This window comes from Rhinolophus sinicus, linkage group LG05 (assembly GCF_036562045.2).
Source record: "Rhinolophus sinicus isolate RSC01 linkage group LG05, ASM3656204v1, whole genome shotgun sequence".
In the NCBI taxonomy this organism is placed as follows: Eukaryota; Metazoa; Chordata; class Mammalia; order Chiroptera; family Rhinolophidae; genus Rhinolophus; species Rhinolophus sinicus.
This window is the reverse complement of record NC_133755.1, coordinates 68,337,853-68,356,830: the sequence shown is the minus strand read 5'-3', so window position 1 is coordinate 68,356,830 and position 18,978 is coordinate 68,337,853. Positions and strand designations below refer to the sequence as shown.

The following is an 18,978-nucleotide window of genomic DNA, read 5'->3' as shown; positions in this document are numbered from 1 at the left end:
TCAGCATGTAGCCCCTGACCAAGAGTCACTCGTCACTCAGTGGCGTCTGGACCACCAGCAGGACTCCTCTGTTCCAGGCTGTACTTGTAGCTGTCCCCTGCTGTCCTAGAGTCCAGTCTACAGAAAGCATTTGGTGACCTCATTGAGTTCTAGTTTGGCTCTGCCCAAGCATCCACACACGAAAAATATATAATCTTAATATAAATGACTTTTTGTTATTCTTTACATCTAGTTATTATGTTGATTATTTGGAAATTGTGTTGTAGGTAAGTTTTATTATGTTACTTCAGAATTTTCAAAAGGGTGCTAAAAATACAGAGGGTGCCCAAAAAATATACACACATTTTAAGAAAAGAAAACACTGTATTAAAATTGTAATATTCAATATATACTGATAACAAAACATGAATACAAGTCATGTATATACATTTTTTTGGTACCCCTGGTATTTGCATGACAAGGGGCTGTTGGGTTTTGAATTAAGTGCGAAGCTCCAATCTAAAGTGACAACATGGAACTCTTTCATTTAACTCTTGGTCAGGAGTGACTGGCTGTGTTTTCAGAGGTCCAGAAATTCGCCAATTTGGGAAGGCAGCTGTGCAGAGCCCAGGATGCCTCGACCCACCCACCCCCCTTCTATTAGCACCTAGAGTCCAGCTGAAATGCGGTTATCAAACTGCATTTTCAATGTGGGTATTTCGAGAGAGAGCCTCAAACTTGCTCTTTGCACCTCTTAAATGGGGACCTTCAGGAGAAAGTTCCCGCTTCTCTCTGTATCAGGAATGCTTTTACCTCTCCTTAGCACTTTTGCTTCATTTTGAGGTATGGCCAACTGTGCCCCACCAGGTTTGCTCTCCCCCACAGCGTGCAAGAACACGTATTGGTGTTGGCTGTTGTCAGCCCTGGCGACGTGTTAGAACCACCCAGAGGGCTTCAAAAATACCAGTGCCTCGCCACATCCCTGGAGATGCTAGTCTGTTTGCTCTGTGGTCCAGTCCTGGCACCTCTCAGTGTGCCAAGGTACAGGCAGGGCTGGGGCACCAGGCTTACCTTCGCATTTGCAGCCCCACTTGGCAACTTACAAGTATGTAGTTCAGAGACGTTTGCATTTTATAGTCGCCCCCCCGACACACACACACACGCACACACACACACACATCCCCGGGGGATACGTCCAAGACCCCCTTAGATGCCTGAAACTGAGGATTGTACCAAACCCTGTATACACTATGTTTTTTCCCATACATACATCCCTTTTCACTTCAAGGAAGCACTTTAGGGCTTCTCTTGGGCATATCTGAATTGCCAGCATCACTGCTCTTGCACTTTAGGGCCATTAAGTAAAAAAAGAGTGACTTGAAAGCAAGCACTGTGATCCTGGGACAGTCAGTCTGAAAAGTGACTAAGTGTCGGGTATTGGGGAGCACACACAGCATGGAGATATTGGATAAAGGGATGACTGACATCCCGGGCAGGAGCAGGATAGTGCAAGATTTCATCACACTACTCAGAATGGTGTGTGATTTAAAACTTATGAATTGTTTATTTCAGGAATTTTCCATTTAATGTTTTCAGATTGTGGTTGATTGTGGGTAACTGAAACCACTGAAAGTACACCTGCAGATAAGGGAAAGTAAAGCTCATTTCAACTCCACTTTGATCTCCCTCTTGTTTGTTTCATCCTATTTTTAACTATGGCATCTTATAAATCCTCTCCTGAACATGTAGGAATGAAACATTTATCTCCATTACTCTGACACGTGCATGAAAAGAGAAGACAGTGCAGAATCCAAAGGTATGACCAGGGGTCTTGAGGAACCTCAGCCCCTTTCAACACTCGGTGGGATCACTGTGGTGTCAGCCCCCCCCCACGCCCATCCCCCCACCGCACGCTCCCATACGCTGGGCACAGCCACAAGGCTGCAGAAGCATTGCCTGGGGACATGGCGGACAGCCAGTGGGGAGGAACAAAGCTGCTGACAGTGCAGATCCTGTCAGCCCACCTGACAAGCTCAAAGAGAGTAAAACACAAATGGTGTGCCTGCTGACAGCAGCAGATGGGGAATGTGGGGCTGGGCCATGGCCAGTGAGTTTCAGTGCCTCATGATTTCTGTCCTTGAAAGTGACAAGTCGCAGTGGGTCTGTCATGTAACAGCATAATCATAATCTCTGTACCTACCTACTTAGCCGGGGCTGTGGTAGTTTCACTGCAATCATCCAGCTTTGCCACCACTCTCTCCACAATCTCTACCTGCTTCCAGGTAGACACCCACCTCCCACTGACGCATCTCAGCCGCAGGTTTTCCATCTGCCCTGGTCCAAGTACACAGCTAAGCCCAGAGATGATCTCGGCACTCTGCTGTTCTTTAGGGAACCAAAGAGCTGCGTCCTTGTCCATCATCTCCTTGTCCTTTCCACTGGAGATGCTGAGTGGTATCCTGTCTGTGGGCAGCCAGTGTGCCCGTACTGTGTTCAAGGATCAAATTTCTAAGAACCCTGTCCGTGGGCAGAGGGACTGCATATGCCTTGTGACTTCACCCAGATGACTCACAGCCATTAGAGGGCATGGATTTGAAGCTATCTCAGTCACTGCTCCCTCTTCAGTACTTAGAACAATGCCTGGCACATAGTAGATATTTAATAAGCATTTGCCAAATAAAGAAGTGAAACTAATATTAAGTAGTGTTTCACCAACAGTAAAGGATTTGCTCAAAAGATGCTATGTGTTTCAAAGTCTTAAGAAAGGCTTGTTGTCACATTATACCACACCAGACTCCGTATGGCCTATTAGAAATGGAGGTTTTGGTCACATGAGGATTCAGGTCAAATATCCTTTCTGAAACTATATGGAGGCCACCCAAGAGTGGATGGGTGCCGGCGACACTCCACGCACAGCAGAATGGGACCCAGCCATGTAAGACTGGACATAAATCAGGGGTCCCACGCCCCTTCTCCCATCAAATCCCAGTCTGTCTAGCACACAACGTAATACAGGATATGAATACAGAATATTAAATTAAATATTAAACAGGATATTAAATAAATTAATTTAAGGAGCCAAGGAAGGAAAAAACCCATGGTTGCACAATGAATTGGGGGGAAAGGGGTACTTAACTTCCCCAGCACCACTCCTGGCTCTCCTCAATTCATCAATAAGCACAGAGAGGAGTTCCACTTTTACATGCACCTTCCAGACAGAAGCTTGCCACTAAGCCAGGGTGACCCAGGCATCACATTCCATGATGGATGGGTCCCGGCTCACCTTTTCTTCATGGCGTCAGTGGCCCAGAGACATCCTTTCCTCGGTTTCTAGGCTCTGGAGCTAAAATCACTGCAACATGCCCATCTGGCGAGCATCCCCTGCTGCCAGGAAACACCGTGGACAGCTGCCCCTGGCAGGAATCCACACACCCTGCTGAGCAGGCTTCATCCCTCTCAGCTGGCAGAGAAGAAGGCCTTGGTAGGCAGGGACCTCTGGGAAGCATCATGCCTTAAAGTAGACAGCGTGGGGTTTGGAGTCCAGAGGTCTCACTCTCCTTCTGGGTGCCAGTCCTTCAACAAGTTAGTCACCCTACTAAGCTTCTGCTTCCTTTGATGTGAAAGAAGGGTGACAACAGCATGTCTCTGTTGAGAGGATAAAAGAGCTGCAAGTGCAAAGAGTCTTATAAACTGTAAAGGGCTAGACACACCTGTTGTCAATGAGCGTCTTCTGGCTGTCTGTAGCCACACCACCCAGCACCATCCTTAATCCAGAGGGGCCACAAGTACGCCTCCCCCATCCCGTGTTCAAGGGCATTCATCTCTATCTTGTTAAGGAGACTGGCCCTTCTGAGCCTAAACCTTTAAGGACACTCCTGAACCCCTAGGAGGGACAGACACTCCTAAACCGGCTAAACATGGCTGGATTACAACGCCTGGAAGCAATTCACACACACACACACACACACACACACACACACACACACACAACAACCCTCCAGAACCATCGGCAAGGTTCCCCAAACGGGATATGAACAACTTTTATCCTGCTCCAAACAGGAATAGAAACAAACAAAAAAGAACCGCACAGATTATACCGCCATTACCTTCTTACAACAAACTGACGACCAAGGGTAACTTAAAAAAGAAAGGAGTCCAAGCCACAGTCAGTCCCCCACCAGCGACCCAGCCCCGCCCGCTCCAGCGTTCTCCTACCTGGATGAGCCCGGTGGGGGCGTGCAGGGTCGCAGCCCACCCTGCCGGGCGCCCTGGGAGCCGAGCGAGGGTGCTCCGGGCGCGGCGCACGGAGGTCACATTCCCGCCGCTCCCGGGGGCGCCGGCCCGGCCGTGCTCGCTCGTTGGGCTGCCGCAGCGTGCTCCGAGCCGGCTCCGGGCTGCGGGCACAAACAGCGCCCGCCCTGAGCGCGAGGATTGTGGGGCGCGGCTCCAGTTCCAGCTCCAGCCCTGCCGGCGCGGGGGCGGGCAGCGGGCGGAGAGAGCTCCTCCGGGACAGACCGCAGGAGGCGAGTGAGCTGGCCTGACGCTCCACCCCCGCCCGGACCCCTTCCGGACGCCGCCCTGGCCGGCCATCCCTGCGGGACCCTGCGGGCTCCGGGTGCCAGGACACTGGGAGGCTGTCGCTCACTCCCAAATCAAGGCCCAGTTCCTGAAGGGGCAGCGACAGTGGTCCCACCCAAAGTGGCACTACTTACCTAGACATCGCCACCTGGCTGCCACCCAATAGCAGGTCCCTGGGCATGATGAGTTATGAGACCCCTAGGCAAACACTAACACTTTTGTGCCTGGAGCCTGAGAGATGAGAGTTGGGCCCCGGCTCTCAGACTGGCGTTGTGGACTTGGACTACTCACTAACTTCTTTGTACCTCCCTTTCCTCTTCTGTAAAAACGGATCCTAACAGCTCCTATCTCACAGAGTGGTTGGGGAAATTAAATGAACAATTACCGTAAACCAGTGCCTGGCACAGAGTTGACACTACACTAGAGTCACCTGATACTTTTATAGTTACTGCTATGAGCCCAGATGAAAAAGCAGCTTACAGTCTTGATACCAGACTTCTTGGACAGACCAGGCATTCTTCTTAGCTTAAAACCCACTTACTCCCACCTACTCATGGGCTCATTTTGCAAATGAGAGTTCATTGATACTCAGAGAAATGCAATGAATTGCCAAGGTCATACCTAGATCTCTGCGCAGGGAGTGAAGGACGCTGGGGTCCTGGCAGCAGCAGACTTGGGTTCCAAGCACAACAGCCAGGAGCTTGAAGCCCACTCTTGCCCTGCCACTCCAGCCTCCAGCAAGTCACTGAAGCCTAGCGTGTTTTGAAGACTTACTGGGCCATCTTCAGAGGAGGCACTGAGTAAATGGTTGCTTCCTCCCTAACAGAACACACCATCCCTTCTGTATTCCTTCCAGGCTGAGCAGGCACTTGTTCCCCTACCCTATCCCATAAACTCAAGAACTGAGATAACCCAGACTGCCCGAGTCAGTTCTGGGCTGGAGAAAAGCATAAAGAAACAAGCAGCAATAAATCATCAGCCCCAACACTGCCTTGTGGCCTGGCATGATGAAAATTTCGCACTTTTTTTAAATCATTTTATTATATTTGGTTCCAGAGCTTGTATAGTTTGTCTTTCTCAATGGACCAGGTTCAAATCTGAATCAGAAGTTCCACTGTAGAGTGCAGGTTCTCAAAACCCTGACTACACATTAGGGTCCCGGGGCAGTCCTGGACCACTGGTGCTCAGACCAGGCACGTCAGAATCTCTGGGACCGAGGCCCAAATGTCGGTGTTTGTAAAGCTCCCAGGTGATTCCATCATGCAGCCAGCGTTGTGAACAGATCATCCAGTCCCCTCAGGGATGGTCTTACTCTGAACCCTCGTCCTGAAGCTACTTCAGATTGTGTGTCTGAGTGGCAGTCAGGGAACCCTAAAGCAGGTGAGTCTGGCTCAATGGTGCAGAACTAGCCTGGGAGTTGTATGTTGGTGAGTAAATTCACCTTACCATTTATGTAATGAAGGTTTTTAAATAGTTACAAGTAGAAAGTAAAATTGATTTGTTCACTAATGTGGAAATAAAAACCACACTTTCCTTTTACTTCTCTTTATATTCTGACGCCTCCCACCCATCCTTACCCCAACTGCCCTGCTAAAATCATGGGCTCCTACACCCAGGTGTGACTCTCAAACACCACTCCCCAAATGGGGATGAGGTTAGTAGATCTCCCCTCCTCACCTATAACCACTGTTCAATGTGGGACCTTGAATTCACTCAGCCATGCTGACCACTTTCCCTGACTTTCCTCCCTTGTTTCCTTTCCTAGGTAACTCAGGTGTCCACCTGCCTTGCTCCGCCCCCTGGGTTGGAGGCTTCATGAGGGGTAGACTGTCACACACTTATGTCTCTCTGTTCTGGTCTCAGCAGAGCACAAATGCTCTGAATGCAAGTGTGTGCTTTAGTGTAAGACACAGCCCTTCATGAAGATGGTGAGGGATGTGTTTGACAAAAACTTATGGGAAACAGAAGTAACATCGATAGCCTCAGGACATCTTCTGGAGTGTGTTTCCCTCACTACCCTCCCACCCCTGAAACTCGTTTCATTTGGAAGACTTGACCGTCTGCCACCTTCCTTAGGAGACCATACATCCTGAGGGTTTTCAGTCTATCCCCCACCCGTCAAGATGCTCAGATCATGAGGTCCTCTTTGAGAAGAATATCTAATAATGCACACGAAACAAAATCACATTGACCAGTACAACATTTTGAAGGAGGATATTGACCAGGACATTTTGAAGGACTGGCTGTTATAAACATGAACATTGGTTTCAAAGCTTTATAGAAGAAGCATTTTTGTGCTTGATTCCTTGAATTCCCCAAAGCCCAAGTGTTGGAGGACTTGGAACATGGAGTTTATATCATAAGCCACCGAGTACAGAAGAACTGTAAAGGGGTGAGTTTTCCACTCAAAGGAGCAGAATTGACCAGCAGCAGGGATGAAAAACAGAGGGGAGATGACTGGTGTGTACTGAGCCTGGAAGGTCTCTGAGAGGTGGCGCAGTGCCCCCATTCTCCACCAACGCCAAACAAGAGAAACCCTGGCCTCCTCCTGAGAGAGGAGACTGAAGGAAATCCTGGAAGAGGCGGGCATTGCTGGGCTCCCCTGAGTAGAGCCCTGGATACCACCGGTGTCATCGCAAAGCTCCATGTCTGGCATGGCCAGTGCCAAGGCACAGCCTTGACAGCACAACTGTCTGGGCCTGAGAACAGGCTGCCTCACAAAGTCCAGTGCATCCCAGAGTGTCCAGACTCCCCAGATCCTCCGAGAGGACTGACTGCCCAGGGGTGTGAAAGCCAAAACCGAGAAGAGCTCTTGTAGGTAAAGGCTGTATGGCAAGTGTGACGTGAGCTAAAGTCCGTAAGTCCAGAGGATGACATATGGCTAGAGCCCTTCCCCGGAAGCTGCCCATGCCCTTCACCTCCACCGCCTCCAAAGAACTCCAGTTACCCCCAGAGACATAAAGGGGTTTGGAGAGGGGAGAATTCTAAATAGATTTTGCTCTTACCCCAAAGGGACTGACTCTTGAACCAGTAGAGATTAAACAACGCTGAATTGGCAAGATTTTTTTTTCCTAGCCCCAGATGGAAATAAGGATTCATGAGTTAAGTTGACTTTAATTGTGGAAAATAAAGAAAAATACGTTTTTGCACACAGGGCCTCTGTGATTCTTGCTACGTCATTTTTTGTTATTTGTGGAACTGCCAGGAACTGCTCACAGCACCACCGTGTGTTGACAGATTTAAAAACCACTGTCCTAGATGGACTTCCTGCTACAGCCTAGTTTTCTGCTCCTTCACACATTTTCCATCCATTGGCCTCCAAATAACCACTTTTCAAATTTATGTCTCTTATTATTTCCCATCACTGCAACTTCTCAGTTTTAATCAGCTCAACACTCTCCCTTTGTCTAAACAGTCATATGTGGGCTTCTATGATCATCTTTCTGTTCAGACCCTTCTGTTCAAGACCTGGACAAATCAGGAAGCCACATGTGAACTAGACATGAGAGCTGATGCGAAAGTGTAAAATATGACAAGATTGCCATGAGCAATGAACTATTTCATAACCTCCTTTGGGAGAAAAGAAAGAAAAGGTGGGCATGGCAGGCAGCCCTGCCAACATTTTGTTCTAATTGCAGTTTTAATCATGCTCGATGAGGCAAATGACTGAGAGGGGCTTCTTGCACCTCGTTTTTCCCATGCTAACACAGAAACAATGCAGAAAGTTCCAGAGACGATTGAATTAGTAATTTCCAAGAACCACTGCACCTAACAGAACCAGACTGGTGGCCTCTCTCTTTTATGCCAGCTGTCTTTGATGTGACGACTATTTCGACACATGGAAGTTAAAGCACCAATAACCAAACTATCCATCACCATCCAAAAGGCATCCAAGAAAGGACTATTGCAACCTTTGTGTTTAGTCATATGTGAAACTTGCCGGCTTCCTTACATTCATTTTTAAATCTAATATTCTTTCCCCTGAAATTCTACAGTTTCACCCTCTTTGGTTTTCTTCAAGTTTCTGTAATTCGTCTCTTAAGTTTTTTCACTTTCCCTTTTCCACAACCACCTTTCAAAATCCAGACTTTCCTGTTGCAGCCTTCCAGCTCTCTGATCCCTTCTGAATGTAATTGCCAATTTCTTTTCTCTAAGTGGTTTTCTTTTTAATATGATCATGGTAGTAGATTAAAAATGGCTGCAAGTTTTTCACTCCTCCTCCAATTAAGAGGTGAAGTCTAATTTCCTGCCCCTTGAAACTGGGCTAATCTCAGTGATTTACTCAATCAGTTTCAATCAATAGAATGAGGTGGAATTGACCTTCTGAAACATTTGAGGCCAGAACATTAAAAGCCTTCCAGCTTCTTCCTGGCTTCTTGGAACACTCACTGTTGGTGTCCAAAGTTGCCAAGTAAGAAGTATTACTATCTGAGACTGCTATGCAATTAGAAATCCCAAGCCACATGGACACACTCCAGTCCGCAGCCCTGACAGGCAGAACCAACGCCAGCCATGGGAGCTTGCCATCTTGCATGTTAAGCCTTGGATATTAACCCTAATCAGCCAATTTCCGACTACATCCACGGGAGAGTCCCCAGAGGAGAACAACCCAGCTGAGTCCCATCAACCCACAGAACCATGAGAGATAATGATACATTGTTGTTTTAAGCCACTGAGTTTGTAGAACAATCATAGATAAGCAAAGCGATGACTGCTCAGGAATGTGTCATGATCGTCCATGGCCCACCCTGTACCATATAGAATCCTCCTCGCACGCCGAGTCTCTCAGAATTCACATGGCATCCTCCCTTCTCCAGCATCACCTCTGAACATGGCCCAGTTACAGAGGACTTCCTTATAATTAGTATTATGACTATCTCACCAGCAAACAAGGGAAAAATGAGAGTTAGGAGACAGTCATATGCTTTAAACACACTTAGAATTTTTAGATATAAACATTTTTAAAATAAAAGAAGTAGCTATAACCTTGTCCTTTTCAGCAAATGCTAACTGCAAGAATGATTTTAGTTTCCAGTATTGTTATTTGATGATTTTCCAAGAAATAGTGTCCACTAGCAGAAGTACTGGAAGAGTAAAGAGTTGGTCACTGCTTCTGACCACAGAAGCAGAAGGAAAATCTGAGAAGACTCAGGAATGCCCTATTTGTTGAATTATTTACCTAATGTCCAAAGATTATATTAACATGTAACTATTCCTTTCTCTCATCTTTCCTCAGGAAAACAATTTGTCAACAACTCAGCAGCAGGTAACTGCCATCCATGACTGTTCTGAGGGAGGATAGGAACTGGGAAAGCTCTCTGCCTTGGGTTCAAGGGTTGGGAGAAGAGGCCATAGTACCACTGATTCACTGATTCTTTTTGGCCTCTCACATCCTTATAAGTAAATCACTGAATTAAGAGCCTGAATGGTGGGTGCAGACCTGTTCCTACTCTGAGATAATTAGACCTGCTGATGACCTCAGCTTACAATCTAGAACACAGCTGGTAGTGTCCTCAGAAGAGGCCAACACCACTGGGCCTCGAGTGGCAATAGTAGAAGCCTATGATTTCAATTACCTAACAATGGCATGAAAGATTCAGGATCCAGACTGGAACAGACTTTGGGCAGGAAACACAGAGCTCTCAGAAGGTAGCTCCAAAGATTCCCTCTTATATTCCCATAGATCTGTGCTATCCAATACATGTAGCTTCTAGAAACATGAAGCTATTTAAATTATTGAAAATTAAATAGAATTCAAAATCCAGTTCCTGAGTTGCACTAGCCACACATCACTACTGAACACCATATTGAACAGCACAGAACATCTCCACCAATGAGAACGGTTCTGTTGGACGATGTTGCTCTTAAATCTAGACAATTCAGGGCCTCTGAAACAGGAGTCATTCTCTGGCCAGCTAGTTCCTATCCAAAATAGACAATCTGCTCATTTTAAATTTACATCTTAGCAAAAACCCTCTTCACACCTTCCGCTTTCCTTTCTATCAACTATGTCATCATTCCGTCTGTTGTTCATGGCTCAGCTAAATCATACCTGCTCACACATTCCCTCATGAGGAATATTGGTCTGTAGTTTTTTCCTCTTGAACTCTCCTGTTTGGTTTTGATATCCAACTAATGCTAGCCTCATAGAGTTTGGAAGAGCTCATGAGTTGGGAAGAATTTACTCCTCCTCAATTTTCTGGAAGAGTTTGTGCAGAATTGGTATTATTTCTTTGTTAAGTGGTAGAATTCACCAGGGAAGTTATTTGGGCCTAAAATTTTCTTTGTGGAAAGATTTTTCAATACAAATTCAATTTCTTTAATGGACAGAGGACTATTCAAGTTATCTATTTCTTCTTGATTGATGTGTCTTTCAAAGAATTTGCCCATTTCACCTTAGTGTCAATGTTTTTTGTATACTTTTATTCCTAATATTCTGTTATCCTTTTTAATATTTGTAGTGCAGTTCAGTGATATTACTTAATTCCTGCTACTGATATTTCTGTTTCTGTGTTTTATTCTTAATCATTCTTGCTAGGGATTTATCAATGTTATTGATCTTCTCAAAGAATCAGCTTTTAGTGTCATTGATTTTCTCTATTGTATTTCTGTTCTCTATTTAATTGCTTTCTGCTTTGGTCTTTATTGTTTTTCATCCCATTTGCTTTTGGTGTAATTTATTCTTTTTCTAGCTACTCAAGGTGGTGGCTGAAGTCACTGATTTGATACTTTTCTGCTTTTTTAAGTAGGCATTTAGTGCTGAAAATTTCTCTGTAAGTGACATCTCAATCTACATATAAGTACCTTATAATACTATACGTCCATTTCTCTCTGCCTGGCCCCTGTGCTATTTTTGTCATTCATTTTGCTTTTACATATGTTGTCAGCCTCACACTACACCATTATTACTTCTGTTTAAAAAGTCAATTTTCTTTTGAAGAAATTTAAGTAATAATTTCATTGCCATTTTTAGCACTCTTTGTTCTTTTGGATAGATTCAGATCTCTGTCATCATTTTCCTTCTGCCTAAAGGATTTCATTTCATATTTTTGTAGTACATGTCGGCTGATAATAAATTCAGTTTTTTTATGTTTGAAACAGTTTAATTTTGCCCTATTTTTAAAGGATATTTTTCAATGTATATATTTCTAAGCTAAAAGTTTTTTTTCTTTCTTTTCTTTCTTTTTTTTTTTAGTACTTTAGAGATAAATCTCCAAAGTCTTCTAGCCTACGTTGTTTCTGTGAGAAATCTGTCATCTTGTCATCCTGGTTCCTCTGTAGGTATGTTTTTTTCTCTGGCTGCTTTTAAGATTGTTTTTCATTATCACTGGTTTTAAGCAATTTGATTATGATGAAACTTGGTGTGTTTTTCTTTGTGGTTCTGGGGGGCGGGGGTCATTGAGCTTTTGGGATCTGTGGGTTTATAATTTTCATCCAATTTGGGAGAATTCTGGCCATTATTTTCAAATATTTGTGTCACTCCATGCCTTTCCTTTTGGGGACTTCAATCACATGTGTATTTGGTGGCTTGAAATTGTCCTACAGTTCACTGATGCTTTGTTTTTTTGTTTTTTGTCCCCACCCTCCGTGTTTCATTTTGATAGTTTCTAATGCTGTGTTTTTAAATTCACTCATCTATTTTTCTGCAGTGTCTAATGTGTTGTTCACCTCATCCAGTATATTTTTTATCTCAGACATTGTAGTTTTCATTTCTAAAAGGTAAAGATGGGTGTTTTGTTTTGTTTACATGTTCCATTTATTTACGTACCTCTTTGAACATATGGAATACAGTTTAATAATTGTTCTAATGTCCTCATCTGCTAATTCTAACATCTGTGTTAGTTTTTAGTTGGTTTTGATTGATTTTTGTCCTTATTTTCCTACTTCTTTGCATACATGGTCATTTTCTGATGCCAAACACTGTGGGTTTTAACTTGTTGAATGCTGGATGTTCTTGTGTTCTGTAATGTATTTCAGTTCTTGGAAATACTTTGATTTCTCTGGGCCTTGCTTTTATGACTTGTTACGCAGGGTCACAGCAGCGTGTCCTCTGGGGCTTGTTTTGTCACACAGCTGAAGCATAATCCTTCTCAGTCCTCTACTGAATGCCCACAAATTATGAAGTTCTCCAGTCCGGCTGGTGAAAATAGAAATTATTCCTGGCCTTGTGTGCTGTCTACTATTTTATCTAATCCCTTAGGGTAGTTCTTTTTCTGGATTCAAGTAGTTTCCTCACATGCATGTGCTGATTTGTACCCGGTTGGATTCTTTAGGGGGACCCTCTGTAGATCTGAAGTTCTCTTTCCTTGCAGCTGTGTCCTCTCCACCATGCTTCCTGTGAACTGGAGCCACCTTGGTCTTTCTGGGCTCTCAGCTCTGTCTCATCAATTCAGGAAGTTTTCTGAGTTGTGCCTGGGTCCCCCTTCCCTATGGAAATGACTGGACACCCTTCATGGCCTGGAAACTCTCTCAAGGCAGCAAGCAGGAGCAATCATAGGACTCACCTCGTTTTGTTCTTGTCTCAGGGATCACTCTCCTCTATTGCCTGATGCCCAATGTCTAAAACACCCTGGTTTCAAGTAGCTTATATATAATTTTTTGGGTTGTCTCTGGTGAGAAAGTAAAGCCAGGCCCTATTGCTCAATCTTGGCTGGCAGCAAAATTCTGTTCCACAGTTTCCAAAGTTCATAAATATGACTGTCAGCCATGAGCCTGCCTAAAATTCTTTACACATCTCAAAAAAAAAATTAATTTTGGTTTGAAAAGTTTTTGAGATATTTATCAAACATAACCCAAAATGAATAAATGTTAGCCACGAGTTTTGAGGAAGCAAATTGTGATGGTGTCAGGTAAAGGACAGACTGGCAATTGTTTGGCCCTAGAGGCAGAGAGACCAGTTTTGAGGCACCAGCCTGAATGGGAAAAGGTTATGCCCCCAGACATGAAAAGGAAAGAACGGGTGTGAAGGAAGGCAGGATGGCAGGAAGGAAAGGAACGCGGGAAGAAGTCCAAAGAACCCTGTCCTCTATTTCCAGGTTTGCTAAACCCAAGACTTGTGAAGAATGAATTATTAGCAATTGTGATTGTTTGAAAACAGGCACCTGGAGGAAGAAGTTGAGAGGAAATAATAAGAGTGTTGAAAAACTGTTAAAGCTACATGAGTGGCTCTCAAAGTTTCTTGAGACGCTTGCATGGGTCCAGAAGGTCAAAACTACTTTCATAATAATTCAAAGATGGTATGTGCCTTTTTCACACACATCTCTCACAAGTCTACGTTTTCAGAGGCTACATGATGTATTTCTAATTTTTCTTGTTTCCAAGAGATAATTATTTTTATAAAAATATGTCATTTATGTTACCAGGAAATGAACCCATTGTTATTTTTAAATGAGCAACAAAAGTCACTTCATTTCTAATACAGTTAATATGGAAACAAACCTCTTTAAAGTTCTCAATAATTTTTAAGAGTATAAAGAAATCCTTAGATCAAAACTTGAGAACTTCCGTTCTACGTCAAGCTTTTGCAGCCCTGTGGAGACCACCGTGTAGTTCATGGAAGCGTCTTCCCAGGAGCAAGGACAAAGGGCAGATCAAGAAGGCTGAAGGGAGAACCAGCGCCAACACCACCAGCGGCTTCCCCTGGTTACCCAGCCTTAGAAGTAATATTGGCCAGAACAGCAGCCCCTATTAGCCTCACCCATACAACCGGTGTTCTAGTTCATCATGGAGCTCTTACTGCTCTTTTACGTAGCACAAGTCCCATCCTGAATTTCTCAAAACGTATACAAAACTGCCGGTGCTATTTCCGATTTATTTCAGCACAACATTCATAACTACTCATCTGATCAGTGCCTAATAATTGATCATTTATGTAGGAAGGAAATGTACAAATAGCAAGCACCTATTATGTATCTGACAATAAGTTAGATGCTTCAATAAGACATCACACTTAATGCTCACCACACTATGAACAGTATCACTATCCCCTTATTTTATAGACCAAGAAAGACCTTCTAGAAAGCATAAGGAACTTGCCTAAGATTATCCTTGAGTTAAATAACCAACCTGGAGCTCAGCTGACTCTCCAAAGCTGATGGTCTTTCCCACTCACAATGCTGCCTTTTACTGTTCCACCAGGTATCACTATTGTGGTGTCATTGTTTGTAAAGTGAAAAACATCCTACAAGATGCAGGAGCTGCTGCCGGTTGCACTTGCTGTGTGGTGATGAGCAAGTCACTGAACTTCTCTGTGTACTGGTTTCTTTGATGATGAATTAATGCTATTAATAGTCCCTACTTTACTGGATTATTGTGAGAACTGAGTAAGTTAATATATAAAAAGCATTTAAACATCATCAGACACATAGTGGTAGAGATGATCACTATTTGCCATACATTAGTTATATTTGGGGCAGTTACTCAAGCTTTCTGAACCTATGAAATGGTATAAATATTCCTGTCCAGTTACACCAGAGAGTTATTGATAAAATTACAGATTATCAATGTAACAGACAATATCTTTAACTGAATAATATTATACAAATAAGCAAGTATTACTGAAGCTCTATTGGCATAAACTCCTAATGTGATGTCAATCTGGAATAGGGAGATTTCTGATAAATTGTGGGTCAGAATTTCTGGCAGAGTCACACTAGTCACCACAGCTAATCAATTCCTCATTCCAAAAACACCAATCAAAACCACATTTAAAAAGTGGGGTATTTCTGCACAAACACTCAAGTCTAAAATAAGCAAATGTGAACTGTATAAATAACTTGGTCTCTGTGTGATAGGACAGTGAACCTAAGTCAATAACGTGAAGAACTATCAGGAACTGAAATTTAAACGGTACTCAAAGATAATGCGGGACTTAAAGGAAACCAAAGGTCAGCTTGCAACCAGAAGTTTCTCAACATTCCTTACGTAAATTCAGAAATTTAATTACTACCATACCAAAGTGGTTCTGTTTCTCTTTGTTTTTCATTGTTAAAAAGTTTTACCCAGCCATGAATCATTTCCTGTCTTGGTAAAGGCAATACCTCTTTCCCGTTCACCCTACACTGCTAAACTGCAGATCACTCATTGCCAAAGCAATTCCCCTTCTCATTGCCAAATAGATATCCCAAGCCATTAGATGCCACATGCACACACGCACATATGCACACATACACACACACATCCCTGCTCTATCTGAAGTCCTTACTGGTGCTTCACAGCACATGTCCTCAGCTAACTTACTATTACTTTACGATCTTGTGTATTAACCATTTGCCCATACTAGAATGTGGGCACCATGTATTTTGCTCACTGTTGTATTATCATTGTCCAGAAGAAAGGCTGCATGTGCTAAGTGAATGGAGGGAGGGAGGGAGAGACAGAGGAATCACTTAATTCTGCACATTGGAAGTCCTTGTACTTGATTTCAGTATTTTTCACCTTTTCCATTTAATAATATTTTCTCTTCTTTACCTCCACTCTTTTCCACAACCAGCTGTCATCCTCTCAGCTATCTTTGTTTTGTCTCCCCATGCCCTATCCACGCATACGAGTATATGCAGGTCTTTAGTTTTAGGACAACTTATCTGTCCTGGATTCTTCTAAAAATAGGTGGGGAGCTGACTCAGCCAATGGGATGTCAAAAAATGGAGATCAGGAACAATGTGTTTCTCACCCTTGACAAAGTGGGGGGCCTGAACATAGGAAGAAGCAGAGCAGCAAACCTGAAATCCAAGTCACCAACCAACCAAGGCGGCCATACCCAAGAGCCTAGAAGAGGTATTCACATAAGAGCTTAGACCAGCTGGTCCAATTCATGGCTTGTCTTTTGTGCTGTGGGCTGAGAAGAGAACTGACACTAAAACCCTCCTCCTTCAAACCCAGGTTGCACAGCCACTGGCTCCAGTTATGGGAAAGGGACCTAATGAATCAGATAGAGGGATGGTTGGATCAGTGGGCCCATACCTGCCTGTGCACCAGAGTTTCTTAGACTCTTCTAAAGCCCTACCTCCTGAACAGACTCTCTAGAGGGTACCTGGGAATCCATATGTTTAAAGAGCTGCCAACTGCTCCTCAGACCAGTAGAGATAAAGACGCTGTTTTCTTTTACTTTTACTTATTCATCCTTGACTCTATCCCATTCCTCAGCCACAGTCCCTGACCAACTGTAACAAGTCAGTTGTCTAGAAGAACCATTTCAAATTCCAGGTCTTGCAGCATCCCAAGCATCACAAAAGAAGTCTTCTTTCAGGGACAGACCCCCTGGGAGACCCTCTCAGCTTTGCTCAGCTTTCCTTTTGAAGCATTTTGAGCTTTCTCTTTAAAATTTGTTCTTATTCATGTGTTCATGTGAACCCTGCTTTGAACTATTACACTTAAGAACATGAGAAGGGCTTGAACCAACTATGATGGCTGACCGCCCCCCGCCCCCCCGTGCAATAAGTGTCACCAGGGGCTGGAATGTCTCAGCATTTTGTGCTTCAACCTTTTAAACATCTCCCTTATTCCTCTTCTTCATCTGTGTGCTACAGTGTGTATCCTGGTGGTTAAAGGTGACTTAATTCTGAACTCATCTTTCTGACTGCCCCCTACCCATGTCAGAAACTCTTCCCTTCACTTCTTGGGAGCCCTTGGTCCAACAAACAATAATAAGGTTACTAAGAGGGATGACCAAGGAAAAAAGAAGACATTGTACCGACTAAATCCCAGCTAAGAACTACTCTTTATGAAGAGATGATGGAGGAAGTTGCAAGAGTAAATCCTGTCATTTTCCTATCAAGTTGTTCTGTGGAGGGAAGACAGCACATGCTAAGTGAGCAATAGTTCTAGACAGTTGGGCAGCCACCAAGAAAGAGTCTCCGGGAGATCTTCCCAGCCACCAGCTTTGAGAGCTGCGAGCGTGGCCACTCTGCCATCTCCCGCTCGCCTTGTCTAAGCTCAGTAATGGGGGTAGCCCCTCAGGGCTTTACTGAGATGATCTCACCCAATAAACCCCCTTTCTCTCCCTCTTCCCTTTTCCATTCCCCCCCTTTTCCTCTCCCCCTACAATCTCTTCCAAGTCTCATTCCCTGCTTTCCATCAACCAGAAAAGATCCATGAGACACTCCACCCATATTTCTATATTTTCTTGTAATTGTATTAGTGTGCATTATTTTAAACTATAACATTCAATTACTGTACATACATGAAGTATTGATATAATTCAGAAATATTTCTCCTAGCCCCTTCATTTACCATTAATATTAATGGTAAATTTTGCTTTGATTTACTCAAATTTGTTTTAACTCTGGAATTCTGGGAATATTTCATTCCAGAAAAAGTTAAATGTATTTATTAGAAAACTCAGCTTGCTTCTCAAAGTGGGCTTCATAACGCTTTCCCCAATAAGAGATAAACACAACTTCACAGACAGTAAGTATAGCACGGCAATGATACATCTGTGGTTAAATGTCTTTGATTGAGGAAACTTTGGCATTAGACTATATCATCCTTTGAATCAACACACCTTGGATTAGAATGCAATGTCACCGTAAGGAAATAGATTGAATGTACTTGAATATTTAACTCAAGGCTGTGTTCAGTCTTTCTTCATTTACACAGATGCCTTTGGGTTGTTGTCTACTCAGTGTGTTACACACTCCTATTTCTCAGGAATGCAAACCAATTCCCTGACCCCACCTCAACTCTATAGGTGTGGGCCTAGGAAGATGCTCTTGGCCATGGCCGATTGGGTCAAGAGTATTCACTAGACCAAAGGTAGAACATTCACATTCTCCCTCCCAAGAATTTGTATCAAGCTAAAAACATACAGAACTAATTTCTATGTGTCATGGATGGAGTCAAAACAAAGAAGGTATTATTCTGCTTTGAACTGCATTTGGGAGATGCAAGGTGGCTATGTTTTCCATCATACAAACCAGAGAAGCAAAGAAAGCCTGTTTTCAGAGAAAGTGAAAAAAGCGAGAAGTGAAGACAAGAAATGAAAAGAGACTCTTTCAGACTCTGACATACGACCTCCCAGGCTGGTCCCAGCCCTTCTGGAAGGCAGGTTACATCTTTGCCCTTGGGTTCCAGAAGGCACTCCCAAATGCTGATGACCATTTTGCTCTTTTTCCTTGAGCAAAGTTAATTCATTTGAAAGCGCTTATGGTTCTGGCAATGGCCAACTCCTATAGCTTATAATCACTGATGTCTAACTGAGTGCCCTGCATTCATATTACAGAACACTTTCTTAGACTTGGTTGTTATCCCAAGATTTGGCATGTCTTTATTTCATGTCCACCCTTTCATTGGTGTGTGTGAAAACTCTGATCTAAACATAGAAGTTTTAGAAGAAAGACATTGTTTGAGGTCAAATTGTTCCTAGAAAGAATATCTGGCTAACCCCAAGTTATTCTGCAAGATGGCTTAGCCAGTGGACTCAGT

General features: G+C 43.7%; 1 protein-coding gene across 6 annotated transcripts in view; it reads right to left on the bottom strand.

The window, feature by feature from the left end:
- IL1R1 (interleukin 1 receptor type 1) overlaps window positions 1-18,978 on the bottom strand; it is a 75,532-nt gene that overhangs the window by 34,249 nt on the left and 22,305 nt on the right. The window contains exon 1 of one of the 6 annotated variants that reach the window (XM_019753874.2): window positions 4,692-4,808. The exons of 4 other annotated variants lie outside the window; for them this stretch is intronic. The gene's annotated coding sequence lies outside the window, so the exon portion shown is untranslated. Of the gene's footprint in view, window positions 1-4,194; window positions 4,488-4,691; window positions 4,809-18,978 lie in introns of those variants that run through there. One more of the 6 variants, XM_019753873.2, reaches the window with a different exon arrangement.